Here is a 15,610-nt window from a genome sequence, read left to right as displayed (position 1 = left end):
GCCATTTGTCTTGTGTTTGTGACCATTTGTTGGCGGATTTGTGGGTATGTGCTTTTTAAAGTTAAACTTGAGCAGGGGCTTCTGAATGTGTTTTTACCTTGGATTTTGGCACAAGGGATTTTAACATGTAATCCTGTGTATTAACCCGTTTAATCCCAACGGTCACAATAGTGACCGTACAAAAAAATCTTGCTCTTGTGCCTTTAAAACTGTTACTGGATGAATTATCAATAAATTTCTCCCAAAACTAGAAACCTGAAAGGGTCTCAGTTAAATATGTGCAGTGCCAAATGTGTAGTGTAATTTGTCACATGGCCAGAGCTGCTTATGTTTTGGTTGCACCCTGACCAGAAAATGTTTGCCCAAAAGCTCCCAAACTAAAGCTTAGAAAAGTATGTTTATGTAAACATAGGACAAAGATTTTTGGTACACATAATCTTTAAGGTGTCTAGTATGGAGGGATGCAATTGAAATATGTTAACTTTGTTCAGCGTTCTCTTAGCATGAGTGAACATGATGACGGTCACAATTGTGACATGCACAAACATGTCCTTAAAACAACCCTTAACGTTAATTTTCAGTGATTTATAAACATATTTTAGATATAGGCTTATTTACTATGAACAAACCATTTATAACTGTGTGTACAAATGCTTTACTAATGAGAAATAATGGATGAGCAATACAGATGATAAACAAACCATTTACTTATAGTTTACAAATGATGAATTGTGTACAGTTATTATAAAGTGTTACCCAATTGTTCTGTTCAAGTTACAATGTTTGAGAACAAGCCATTTTGTAGCACCTGGCTGTCCCTCAAAGCTGCGGTAATTGATGCTGGACGAGTGCCTAAGGGGTGCTCATGCATGCTCATGATCAAGGATCCAACTTTAAGCTCTTTAAGTTCAAGCTATTACCTGATAGCTTAGAGCTGATTCACTATAACTAGCAATCCAGTTCAAACAGTTGCTACAGCTAAAGAGCTGTAAATTCATGCTAGTAAAATCTTATAATTTTGATTAGTAGAGTTCTGCTTAATAAACAACAGTTCCATCAATGGCCACAAGAGGGAGCCAACTTCTCACCTGGCAAAATATACTTGTGTGTCCTCAAGTCTAAACTTTTATTTAGACTGTGAGTTATGAATAGCTGTATCAAGTGTAGCAGTCAAAGCATGTTTGTATGTAAAATTCTTCTGACTGAAGATGAAAAAATGATGTCTTCTTCAGAATTCAAGGTACAGTAAACATCAAACATGAGCCCACAACTTTTCAGGCTACTGGCCCAGCTCCTTATAATCACTACACTATGCTACACTGATTATAGCCAGAGGGCCAGAGGGGGCTATAATGCATATGTCTTAATTTGTGTTATATCAAATTTAGATGATAGGCTTGTGAAATATATAGTTTAGGTGGTTGAGTTAGCTTTCCCTTACTGGTAAAGGACAAAATGTATCAACTAGAGGTTTTGTAAAATGTGAATTAAAAATTGATTTACAAATTATGTTTAATTGAGAATAGTCAAAAGACAACATATCATTGCCAGCATGACAGCAAAAAGTTGGGACAAGGGCATTGTTTACCACTGTGTTGCTTCACCTCACTTCATTTAACATCATTCTCTAAATGTTTAAGATCTTAGGAGACCAGATCATAGAGTTTTGATAATAAAATGTAGACCCATTCTATAGAATTTCAGCTGCTCAACACTCTGGGATCTTCTTAATCATGTTTTTCATTCCATCATACATCCAATTTGACAGGTCTGGACCACAGACAGTCTATTTTAGCACTGACTCTTCATCTAAGGAGAAATACTGTTTTCATGTGCAGAATTAATTTTGGCAATGTTTTCCTGACATATTCAAGGTCTTCCCTGAAAAGACATTGTCTGGATGACAGTACATTTTGCTCAAAATCTGTGTACATTATTCATAAATGATTGTGCTTACCAGATGTGCAAACTGCCCATACCATAGGCACTAATGCACCTCCAGACCATCATGGATGCTGGGTTTTTAACTGAGCACTATAACAAGTTGCAGTTGGACACGTTGGTTGTTGAAGTCCCTCTTCTCTTTAGCCCAGACGCATGATTTCCAAAAAAGAATTGCAAATGTTGATTGGTCTAACCACAGGACCCTTCCACTTTATATATCAGTCCATTTTAAATGAGCTCAGGCCTCAGGCTCAGATAAGATGGTAGAATTTCTGTATTATGTCTAGATAAAATATCTGCTTCTCTTTGCATGGTAGAGCTTACACTAGAATTTGTGAATTTTTTACAACTTCATACAGCCCTATAAAGGCTAAAGTTCCCTTTATGGTTATGGTTATGGTTATGGATTTACCAGACGCCTTTGTCCAAAGTGACACATAAATACAAAACAACATAATATTTAAAATTGAACTTTAGTTTTGTTCTAGCATACAGTTCATGTATGCTTTAAACAGCTGTAATGCTAGCCTAACGTTTTGACAAGCTTGCGGCTTGCCCATTTGAAATAATTAAAAACTTCGGCGTTGATGTGTGTGCCAAGTGACAGTGCACCATAGACTGTAGGCCTATAAAATGGCAATGCACTCATGTTGAAAAGTTCCTTATTTTCAACTGAACTCAAAGATAATGAATATAGTATGAATATAATATTTTCTGTTATGCCCTTTATAATTTGTGTAGGCCTACATTTTGTGCATGCACTTCTGCAGTAGCATTTATTTCAGTTTAAATCAGCTATATTTCTGAAGAATATATTGTGTTGCCTCAGGTCTGCTGCACATCTTTTGAAATTTGATTTGAAATAATCAAATAGACCTACTATGTCTTAAAGTTCAGTTAATAAAGTAACTTGCTTTACTTTCATTTGAATCCCAATCAAGATAAACAATAATTGCTTTATATGGACTCCTGGAAAGTTCAGAAATGCAAAATAATAGAATTTTAATCATATGATAAAATATGTGATTAATCGTGATTAACTATAGGAATTCAGCGATTAATCGTGATTAAACATTTTAATCGTTTGACAGCACTAATGGAAATGTATGGAGATCTACTTTCTAGTGATAATGGTCTCTGAGTCAGATACACATTGGGCAGCAATGTCCAAATCCATCTGTGATGACCAATTAGCTGAATCAGACAAAAAGTGCATAGGTTTAGAACTACAGACTGCACCTATTACAATGAACACACCAATGTCCACCAATGTGCAGCAGGTCCTAGGCCACTTCGAAGGACTGAACCCAGGGAAGGAAAGCAGGGGCAGAGCACAAGATCCTGGGCCCCTGCATAGGCAGTCCTGATGGGCCCCCATGTTATGAAATTTAATCAGGAAATTAAAATATCCAGGTAAAATAAAATATATTCCAGACTTTTCAAGGGCCCTCTCTCTCCTTGGGCCCCTATAATCAGTAGTTTTACCCCCAGTCCGACGGCCCTGAAGGATCGGAGCACACAAATCATTTTAACAAGCTTTAATGGTGCTAGTGACTATAAGGTCTTCATCAGAGTCAAACCAACAATGTGTTATTTCACAAATATTTAGATTGAATCATGGTAAAAGCCACAGAGCTCCCTTTTAGACAAACCTCTCCAACTGTTATGACACAGCAGGGGTTTACCATCTTGACTTAATTGGGGGCCAAGCAGCGAAGCCCCTTTGTGTATACCTTTTCTTATGCATCATCTTCCTTCCGCCATGGGAGTCTATGGCAGCCCATAGAATCGTCTGGTAAAAAGTTGTGAAATTTGGCACACTGATTGGGGACAGTCCCATAATTAATTTCAACAAGTTTCATGTCAGCACCTCGAGCGCTGTAGCACCACCCGATCAGGTATCGTTGGAATCCTTGGACCAAGCTGAGTTTAATGCATGCCGTGTAACACGCAACGCATGCCCTATGCCGTCCATTTCCACCATGATGGATTTTCCACCATTTTTGATTTTGTCAAAAGTGAAACAAAATTTTAACAGATCACAAATTTTGTCCCGTTCGACACCAAACTTGACACACATCATTTTCAGACAATGCCTCACACAGGTTGTGTTTTTTGTCTTCAAATCTAAAACTGTTCACCTGTAACAGCCAATCGAAATTAGCGGCAAAGGCGTCAAACAGGAAGTGAGCTAATTTTTTCAGCAACCCTTTCATGTATCAAAACCAAACTAAGCACATGGACCCATTACCCCATGAGGAAGACACTCAAGAAATGTGATGACCTTTGACCTCTAGGAGACGCTGCAATGAGCAAAAATACATTTTGGCCTCTAGCTGTTGATTTGTTTAGAATTTAAACTTACAGGTGGTAATACTGTGGGAGATCCTTAGACCAATACAGGCCAACTTGTGACATCGACGTAATTGATTCGGCCACCTATTGGATTTAATCAAAAACACTAAAACGTTTTCACAGGTCACACATTTCATCTGATCTTCACCTAAATTGGCACAGACATATCTTCAGACCATGCCTCACAAAAGTGGTGCTTTATAGCCATATATACATGTAGCCATATATGTAGCCATATATAAAACCATTCGCCCGTAACAGCCAATCGAAAATGGCGGCGAAGCTTCCAAACAGGAAGAGAGCTCATATCTCAGCAACCTTTTAATGATCATAACCAAACTTGAAACATGGACTCATGACTCCATTAGGAGGAGATTTTGGCTTGTACCTGTGATGTATTTGGAATTAAAACTTACTAGGGATGTCTGTTAATATTGTGGGAGTCTGAAACATGCCAACTTGTGAAGTCAACGTAATCGATTCGCAATCGGATTCCATCAAAAGCACTAAAAGATTTTCACAAATTTTGTTCGATCTTCACAAATCTCGACACAGATGATCTTCAGGCCAAACCTCACAAAAGTTGTGCTTTTTGTAGCCATACTAAAACCATTCACCCTTAACAGCCAATTGAAATTGGGGGCGAAGCCGCCAAACAGGTACTGACCATATATCTCAGACAATCTTTGGTTGCTAGCTAGACAGGAAACTTGTACGTGACTCTATATGTTCTTATTATTATTATAATGAAACCATACAGTAAAAAGTTGGGAAATTTGGCACAACTTGCCAACCAAATAAGTTGCTAACAGGTTAGCAACTACAGTATGCTTTTGGGAAACGCACCCCAGTTAGGGAGGTGTCAACTTAGTGATTCTACTTTGCTTGCAACATCCATGTCTTATACATCAAGTCATCAATGCAAAGTAATGGAGTTATCTAAAACAATATGAAATACAGTTGGGGGTGTTGACTTTTTATGACTGTGTTTCTGACTCTGAGTTTTAGTTCCACACCTACACTCCTACATAAATATGAGTCCAACTGCTCCTAACTTACTTACATTCCAATAGTTTATGTGGAGTGTTATTTTATCTCCCATCACAAATCACAGTATTGAAAACATTCAGTTCAACATTTATTTATTTCATTGGGCAGTTAAATATACCAAGTAACAGTCATCTTATTAGGGAAATATAAATATAGAAGGATGACACGAACATAAATAACATATCAATGTGTAAAATGTCAAGTTAGCACAGCTTTTTACTTTATATAGCTTTTCAGACTTAGAAATATATGTCATTCAAGTAAATGTATGTACACAATTTTTAGAATGTTACTGCACAATAAATACATAAATAAATACCAACTTCATCGGAAAAAAAAACCCACTGTAGTCAAAGTGAGCTTTATATAAGACCATAAATAATAAAAACAACATGATTACTACAAATCCCATCCTAGCATCTTTACACTGGCTACCTGTTAAAAGTCATATTGACTTCAAAATATTACTTCTAACATACGAAGCCATAAATGGCTGGGCACCTGAATATATTAAAGGTCTTCTAGTCCCATATAAGCCACCTAGACCCCTACGATCAAAGAATACTGCACTTCTTGTAATACCAAGAATTTAAAAATCTACAGTAGGAGGCAGAGCTTTCTGCTACCGCGTACCCCTCCTCTGGAATAATCTTCCTCCCTCAATTCCAAAACATACCTCTTTGGTGCTTCCCATAGTGAGGTAAACCATTACCAGTCATCAGCCATCCTTGTGTTTTGCCCCCATCGCACCTGAACTCCCATCCCTATGACTGCCCTACCATCACCTGTTGCTGTCCCCTTACCTGGATTTCTGACCCGCGCAGCCTAGTGACCTATAACTCCTAATCCCTATGGACAATTCATTCCCTACACTGGACTATATGAACTTTCTGACACTAAATGTATGAAACCATCTTAACCTCTTTGTAACATATACCTCAGGTGGCTTTAAACACCATGTTCTATTCTTTACACCTAACTAACTTATTCATTTATCATGTATACAGACCTTACTGCCTTGTAACTGACCCTAGGCAGATGGGTCAGGCCCTTGAGTCGTGGATCTGCTTGAAGTTTCTACCTAAATGTATCTCCAATTTTAGGGAGTTTTTCCTCGCCCCTGTTTCTCATGGGCTCTCTCTGAATGTTTAAGACTCTGTAAAGCGCCATGAAACGTGCAATGCTTTGGTGCTCTATAAGTGAAAGAGCTGCTCATCCAGTTACACACAGGAGGAAAAATAAATTCAAATAAATCCTTAAGAGCTGTTCAAAAATCAAAGCAGCCTCCTGAAAGTCAGTGCAGGTACAGACCCCCAAGGTGCAAGTAATCTCTGTGGCTAATAATCTGGACACTAAAACAGAATGGTCAATCTGTCACAGTGACACTGGAGATTACAGGCAAACAAACAAAGAGGCAAACAAAAACCTTGTTTACATGTTCACAGCAGTGACATTTTTCCTCCAGTCCAAACAAGGTCTTCCTTTCTGCAGATGGATCAGAAGAATAAAAACAAATCAGTACTTTCATACTTGTGCATCACAGTGCAGACCTGATTATGGATAGATATTGGAAATCAGTACTGGTGACAAATTACATGCATATATACTATTGTGCTAACCTTTTGCAGTTCATGTATTTTGGTCCTGACCCACTTTGCATGTGTTCCACTGCAGAAAACTTTCCCTTCACTGAAAAATCTGTAAGACAAGGGAGGCAGAAGATAATCAGAATCAGAGTTTGTTTTCATCTAAATTACAACCATTACAACAATTTCAAAACATGTTGTTGAGATATATGAAGGATAAAGAAGCTAAGCATATTTCCCACTTACATGACTGCAGCAGTGCACTTATTTGTCTTGGGGTGGATGATACACTTGGTGATATCAGTCTTTATGGGTGCTGCACTTGTTTTCTTACAACAGGTCACCTCCTTGTCATCCTGAGCATGCACTTGAATGAATCAAACAGAGCACATTGACGTTTACATCGTGGCAATAAAAGCTGTCAAGTATTCCTTAACAATGATTTTCAGACGAATACCACAACATGGTCATAATAGCATAACATAAATGAGATAGCTTACCTTGCATGCAGCTCAGCAGTAGTGTTCCAACCCAAAAGAGGCTCAGCAGATGCAGCATGATTGGCGTTGATGGCATGGTGGTTTGTGTAGCTCCGATGTACACCCAGTGACTTACAGATGATCTCTGTCTGAGTTCAGTTCCTGTGGTTTGGTTAGGTTGGGGAAAACTGCCTTTTTATTACTGCCTGAAATGGGGAACTCTAAGACTCAGCCCACACCTTGTCATGAATGGAAAGACTAAGTGATGAGTAGCATCTCCTTGAATCCTGAGCCGACAAGACATATATGGATATATTACTTATTACCTTATTATCATGCAAGCCACTGCCCCTACACCCCTAGGCTAGCAACCTAATGATCTGATGTAATCTTCTGTGTTGGAGGCCTCCTCTCTGCTCAGTGATAAGTGACCTTCTCTCAGCAGTGGGAGATGAGATAATTTCCTCAGTCTTTGAGTTTGATCCTGAAGAGGAGAGTCAGCATATCAGGCTGGCAGCAGTGTCCCACGGGAGCATGAAGTTGGCATGTGGAGTAAAAACAGTGGAGTTGCGTGTAAGCAGAGGAGGGGTTTTAGTGGAGTTGATGTCTGGAAATTTTTCCTTGAATCCCTGGAAAGTCCTCCCCACAACAGACTAAACATGCCCTCATGTCTGTAGAATATACCCCGTCATTCAAAAACATGAGGTTGCGTGGATATTTAATGGATTTATTGCTGTGGCTTTTAAGGAGTCTAAAGTCATGAGTTCCCTTCCCAGTGATCTAGCCCAGTGTTTCTCAAAGTGTGGTCCGGGGACCACTGGTGGTCCGCAAGCTATCCCAAGTGGTCCGTGAGCAGACGTGGTAAAATATAGTAGCCTATAGATGCAATATTGAACCAACTTGTATGTAAGTCCAAACAGTTCTGCAATATTGCCTATGTAAGCTATGCCAGTTTAAATCATATTAATCCTCTGACACAATTAGCAAGGTGCAAAGACAATAAGCAAGGTGGTTCAGTGAATAGGCCTATTGTGTAATATACTTTTGAAGTAGGTACTACTCTTTTTTTAGCTAGGTGGTCCATGAGGGTTTTTTTTGGTTAAGTGGTCCTTGGTCTGAAAAAGTTTGAGAAACACTGATCTAGCCAACTGATACCATACAAACCACATGTACAGAAGCTTCTTGGGTTAAAATTGAGAAATAAACAATATTGAACATTTTGTTTTATTCCCTCCCCTTGCCTAAGGTTGTACAGAATTATGTTAATAGGGAATTAGTCTCTACGATTCAATGGCCAACGATTCAAGACAAGCATGTCCTCTTTGTTGTGAATCACGTTTAGGAATTGTTCCTCATTCCATCATGTTATTTTACAGTTATTTTCTACTGAAATACTGGTCTGGTGTACTTCCAATTTTCAAGGCAAAAGTGCCACAGATACTGGAATGTGGTTTCACTTTCATTAATTTAACGTGATTGGGGCAATGGTCTGCAGTTGTATAACTGATCTTTTTTGGGCCTATTTGTTAGATTTTTGACCCAGGGACAGCACAACAAACTAAGTAAATACATATGAGGAACATTTTTGGGGTCACTTAGAAATTTCCATTCCACTTCATTATAGACAGAATACCAGCTGAGATCAGTTGCATTTTTTTAAACCAGGGCAGCAGTTTTCAGATTACATTATGTGCTTACATAATTGTCAGTATTGTAACATAAATGAGGTACATGGATGAACTTGTCATTCAGATAGCGTAATGCAATTTATGAAATTCATTCAGTGTTCTACGAACCATTCCATTGAGTTCTGAACAGATATTGCAAGTAGGACTGTGAATCAACATGAATGAAGATGTCAATTGTGAAATTATTCAAATCGTTTGTAGTGCATTGTTCCCTTTTTCCCTTTACGTCTAACAGGAAGATGCACACTTCCTGTGTGGCAAAGTTTCATTCATGCTGTTTGGTGCAGCAGAAGCATCCAGTTTTGGAACGATTCCATCCTCACACAGCTCTGTGTGACCACAGCTGCACAGCTGTCTTTGCGTCAGGTGTAATTATAACACTTCGGCTCCCAATATAGAGGCCTTTACTCACAGTCATAAGGAGGAACCACTGCAGGAAAGTCCCTCCAAGCCATGACAAGGGCTGCATTCCTGTTCTTTGACTCATCTTACACTCATAACAGCCCTGAGAATTGTGTGGAGCAGGGATGTAGTGGAGGTTAAACGCAAGTAAACACAGTTTATTCACCTCTGAAATTTCAGAAATTGAGTTTATCCACCTCTCATTTGAGTTTATCCACCTCTCAAAAGAGTTTATTCACCAATTGCAAAAAATAAAAATCACACTGTATTATCCACATTCACAATATACCAACACTCTACAAATCATTTTAAACCATTGGTATTGTTATAAACATTGGACAATAACCTCCACCATCATCAAACATGTTCTGAATGGCTTTTTAAAAATATGTTACGGCATGACGCAGTCCACCTTACCGTGATCACAAAGTTCATACCCACCTCTTTTTTTACCACTACACCACTGGTGTCGAGCTGGGTTGAGTGGGAAGCCACTCTGACCCAAATGTTTTGGGTCATGTAAGAATCCTAATTACCAATGATAATCCAAACCATATGTGGACTCTTGATCAGGTACTAAGTGTGGGCCTACTGTCACATGCTTGTCACATGTCCACAGGAACAGTTAATATAGGGACAGGAAATTTAATCAAATCAGTTAATAGATAGATATAGATAGATAGATAGATATTTATTGACTTTATTGATCCCCAAGGGGAAATTCAAGGTCTCAGTAGCCTACAGACATCACAACATGCACAGCAGAAAGGCTAAATATAATATACAAAACTCGACTGTACACATGTGTGCTAATATAGCATGAAAAACAGTGTAGCAGTAGAACAATAGTAAGACATTAGGCTGTGGACAGTAGTAAAACCGTAGTGGGCAGTCAGTACTCAAACATAATATAGGGACAGGAAATGTAATCAAATGTATTCCTTGTTATGTCTTGATTGATTCACTCTCACTACAACAATCGGTCTCAAGTCTCATCAGCAGTACTCCTCATATGATCCCAAATCAGCTGACCTCCAATGCAACCAATCATAAACTGAGTAGCCTATTTAAGGGAAGTTGACACATTATACTAGGAGCCTCTGTAGCCAGAATTCCCACACCCTAGGTGTGTAGCCATCATCCTCTGAGCTGGGTATGTTTCATTCTCTGATTGTTTTGTATGATTTCCTAATTGTTTCTTTAACCTGTTTTCGTAACTTTCGCATTATTCATTAAGATGTACTTCTAAAATGTATTGGAGGAGTAACTTATACCTGACAAATAAATTGTCTTGCTCTGACCCGCATAGCCTTTCTATTGTAGGCCTACTTATTGACCAGAGTAGCAGTCTAGGTAACGCTGCTAGCAATGAATGGCTAGGATTAGTTATCGCCACCATAGAAACTAAATCAAATGGGAGATGGCAAGTTATGATGAACTGACCAAGCATTACACAGCGTTGGGCAGTTTGCCAGCAATGGTCTAGATTGGTCGCGAAAACCTAGCACAGCCTGACCCTCTGTAGCATAGGAATTTGCTTGACTGTTTAACACGCTGGTGAGTATCGCATTCCGAATCAGCATGTCTGACCTACTTTCAAACTAGTAGCCTACGTGTTATGAGGAACCACCCGAATTAATCGGCAGGTGGAGGAGTCGTACAGCATTATTCAGTTTAGAGCATTCTCATTAACAGTATGCATTGTGAGTATATCAACCCACTTTGGATAGCAATCAGGGATGGGCTAAAATACATCAAAATGTATTTCCAAATAAAATACCAAATACCCACCTTAAAAATGTATCAAAATAAGCTACAAAATACAGCAGCTAAAAAAAATATCAAAATAAAATACTGTATTTTTGTATTTTCAAAATACTACAAAATACTTCTTTCTAAAAGCCTTTTTCGTCTATCCCTTCCCTACCTGGAAAAACATCTGAAAGCAAGAGACAGATCAGTCAACAGATTAGATATGCTGACCCCTCATGTTAGACGTCCCAATATAAACCTCTTCCAGGGTCGGCGCCAGCGCGTGGGGGGGGCATGGAAGTTGAAAACTTGTAATATTCAAGAGAATTAAGTTGATACAAAGATATATTACAACATTAGATAATAATATGTGGTATTGATTTAGAATTATATTAAGTTATAATAAGTTAAGCAATATTAATATTAAGTTATAGGCCAAAAGTAATTTTTGACTGGGAACTCAAAACTAGTAAGCATGAAACGAGGGTTAAATGTCTTTCATTTTATGATAGAGCTTTTGGACACACACACACATGTTCTGGCTGCTAATATTTTATGAGTGATTCCTATCCAAATTCTTTGCAGATTACTGTAAGGCTTATTATGACAGCCGCGCAGCGAAGCGGCGGTCATATAGGTTTAGTCAGATTTTTTTTTTCTTTTTCGCATGTCCAAATTTCCGTCAAGGATTCCCGGGACACTGAAAGACCGGGGTACACGAAACTTGGTGGTCATGTAACCCCACATGGATAGCATGGAACCATCGTTTTTCGTTTTGATCTGTAGCCCCCCCGCTGGACTGGACCCCCTGAAAGGAGGGTAGGGCAGACACAGTTTTCTGTGAATATCTTGAGAACCGTAGGGCCTAGGATGACCAATTTTTTCCGTATGTTTGCCTCCAGGGGACAAACACACAAGCACGCACACAAGCACGCACACACACACACACACACACCCACACACATAAACATAAACGTGTGCACACACACATGCACACAATTCAAGAATTTCTCAGAATTATGAACAGGCAAGATGGGGGTGGGGTTGTATAAAATCAATTTTACATGTGAAATCTATGAACTAATCATGTTTTAGTACTTGTTGTCTAGCAGATACCAGTGAGAATTGAGTGTTGATAATGCAATTTAGTGAGACAGTTAGAATCATATAGGCCTTTCAGCGTGATTTATTTTTGTGGGAAAAATGCGCTGGACTGGGCGGCGGTCATATTTTGTACCGCTCTGCGGTACATCTAGTTTCAGTGGTAATGAAAAGAAATATGTTGACAGAACCTCAACAAAATAAGACTCGGGGCCTAATGGCAACAAACATACTGCAGATTGACAGGGAGAGTCCATATCATAACCCCAGCTTCAGTAATTTTCCTTCTGATGTTATCCACTGTTTTATTTCTTGAGTTCAACAGTTTGAAGGTAGAAAAGAATGACTTTGTTTAAACAGCTGATATTCTTTCAGATTGGACATTAAAGGAGAAAAACGGTGAGTTTTCACATAGATCTCCACTTCATTAGGTCACAGAGTACTATCGGTACGGAAAAAAAAAAGGGAAAACAATCTGTTTTACCTAGCTTGAGTTGCTACAGTCAGCAGCTAATGCAGCAAGGCAGCTACAGTGCTACACTCTGTGGGCATGTAAATGGGAGCTCACGAACATGCCCCCAGAGTGTAGTCAGTAGATCTATGTAAAAACTCGCTGGATTTCTCCTTTAAAAGGACATATGCACACATTTTGGGAAATTAGCTAATTCACTATCTCCCCAGAGTTAAATGAGATATATACCCCTCTCATCTCTGTGAGTGCTGTAACTAAGACTAATGAACCAACCATTTGCCTAGCTTGTAGCTTATTGAGGTTGAGATGGGCAGAACCAACAAAACCTTTTTTCAAAAGCAACAAAAGAACTCTGACATTGGCCTATTTACATGTTGTGACTAGTATAATTACAATGTGTACACAGGGCTGGACTGGCCCTCTGGCATACCGGGCAAGTACCCGTGGGCCAATGTTTCATGTTAACCTGGCTGAACTGTTTACTTTGCCTCTGGAGTTAACGTAACCGCCCCATTCTTTTGCAGATGTGTTCAGCTGATGATTTAGCCTCCGATACCTGGTGGCAGATTCGTCTGTTTAACTCAAGTTCAAATAGTAATGTTTGTGATGCTCGCTTTGTTGTTTAATAAAGGTTTACAACATGATGTGTTGGCATTGGAAGTGCCAGGTTGTCTGTAGTAGGCTAGGCTATATGCGCTGGACCATGAATATGCCACCAAATAAATAAAACTAAATAAACTTCACGTGGGTCTTATTTCCGGAATTGACGTCACTTCCTGGTCTCGTCTGAGGCTGGTCTGAGCAAGTAGTCTCTAAATAGGTTTATTATGTTGAAATAGTTGCCAAGTTTCCCTTTAACCCCTACTGCCAAAGCGGCAACCATCAAAAGCCAAGTTATGATAAAATGTCCAGATTGTGCATTTTCATGAGTTTTTGATCGTCATCTATTTCAGTTCTATTCATCATAGTCCCTAAAATCCCACATAAGGTGTGTTAGAATGTCAATTTTCGTAATTTAAAAAAGCTCATTTGCACTCAATTATTGTGTTGTTGGCACTTACAAGTGTTAAGATCTTTAGTATGTACTGTATCACTTATCTAACTCTGTTGTCATCTACATTGCAACCGGTAGATTTAATTTTTTTCTCATTAAATCTACATACAATACTCCAACACTCCACAAAAAAAAAAAAAAACATTTATAAAAAATAAAAGACTGAAATATTCCATTTACATAAGTATTCAGATCCTTTGTTATGATGCTTGCAATTGAGCTCTGGTGCATCCTACTTCTATCAATGGTCTTATACAACAATTGGGTTCTATGGAACTATTTATTTGTTTCTGATTGGCCGAGAGACGTTCCATGAGTTGGAATATCCCTGGACATTTCAACTCAGACTTTGCACAGCTAATAATAAATCACTCCGCGATACAATGCGAAGATTTGACACAATGTTCTCATCCCAGCTCTCCACTATTTTAAGCAATGGGTTACTCCTTAGCAAACCATAACGAAACAGTGCTTCACCACATCTGTGGATTAAGCTACACAGTCAACTCAATGTAAGTAAGATAAACGAGGATGCTAATTGTTCTCAGCATTGCCAGCATGATGTAGGGCCTATAATATGATTGTCACTTGGAGGAGACTTGTAGATAACTAACGTTAGCATAGTTAGCTAACCGCTGCTAACGTGCTAGCATCGTGTCAGAAAAACATATGGGGCTGTGCACAGTAGTGTAACATTTATTCACCATAAATTAATAAAGTTGAGTGGTTCTGCAATGTAGGCTATGTTTCCGTTTTTTTGCAGTACCATGTCCCTTACATAACATGGCCCAGTGTCCTTGTAACATGCATGCAGCAAAGCTAGATATGAATGTGATTTCAGCCCTTTTTTTTTTTGATGTTTTATGTGATTTCAGCCCGACTTTCAACATTTCTTTCAAGAAGACACGTAAACCACAAAGACCCGTAAAGAGGGATCTGGAATGTTGGTTACCTAGCAACAAAGACGCTGTCTATTGAAAAGGGAACTGTTTTTTGATGCGTAAGAACGATGTCGAAATTAACATTTTTAAACAATATTGGGGTGTTTTCAGATTATTTATTTTGTGGTAGAATTGTTGTATAAAAGCAATATAGCACTCGTGATCGTGGGATTGGTCATGGATATTCCCACGGCTGTTGTTGCCTGCGCCACTCGGCCTCCGGCCTCGTGGCTACGGCCGAACAACACCCGTGGGAATATCCATGACCAACCCCACTCTCACTCGTGCTATATTGCTTAATTCTACAATTTGATTGGAGTCCATCTGTGCCTAAAAATACCTTTTTGTGGAGTGTTGGAGTATTGTGTGTAGATTGATGAGAAATTGAATTGAATTGAATCCATTTTAGGATAAGTCTGAAAAATAACAAAATGTGGAAAACTTGAAAGGGTCTGAAAACTTTCTGGTTGCACTGTATCACGTCCTTGCACATCTGAACAAAACTTGAATGGACTGTATTTCACAGAAGGTCAATCCAGCCAGCACATTTATTTCCAGTGGAGCGTTAGCAACAACATCTGTTATTCTGTACCTTTCTGTTCACTCAAAACATGTTGTTTATGCCCAACGGTACAACCTTTTATTCAACTTCAACATACACATAAATTCTTCACCATTTCAATGTTCTCATTCACTAGGTGTGACACCCAACCGGGTCCATATAAACAGGTGCACTAAAATGATGCAGGTAATAGCAATGTTGTTGCAAAAGAAATCTTCCCTACT

This window comes from Alosa alosa, chromosome 16 (assembly GCF_017589495.1).
Source record: "Alosa alosa isolate M-15738 ecotype Scorff River chromosome 16, AALO_Geno_1.1, whole genome shotgun sequence".
In the NCBI taxonomy this organism is placed as follows: domain Eukaryota; kingdom Metazoa; phylum Chordata; class Actinopteri; order Clupeiformes; family Clupeidae; genus Alosa; species Alosa alosa.
This window is presented reverse-complemented; position numbering follows the sequence as displayed.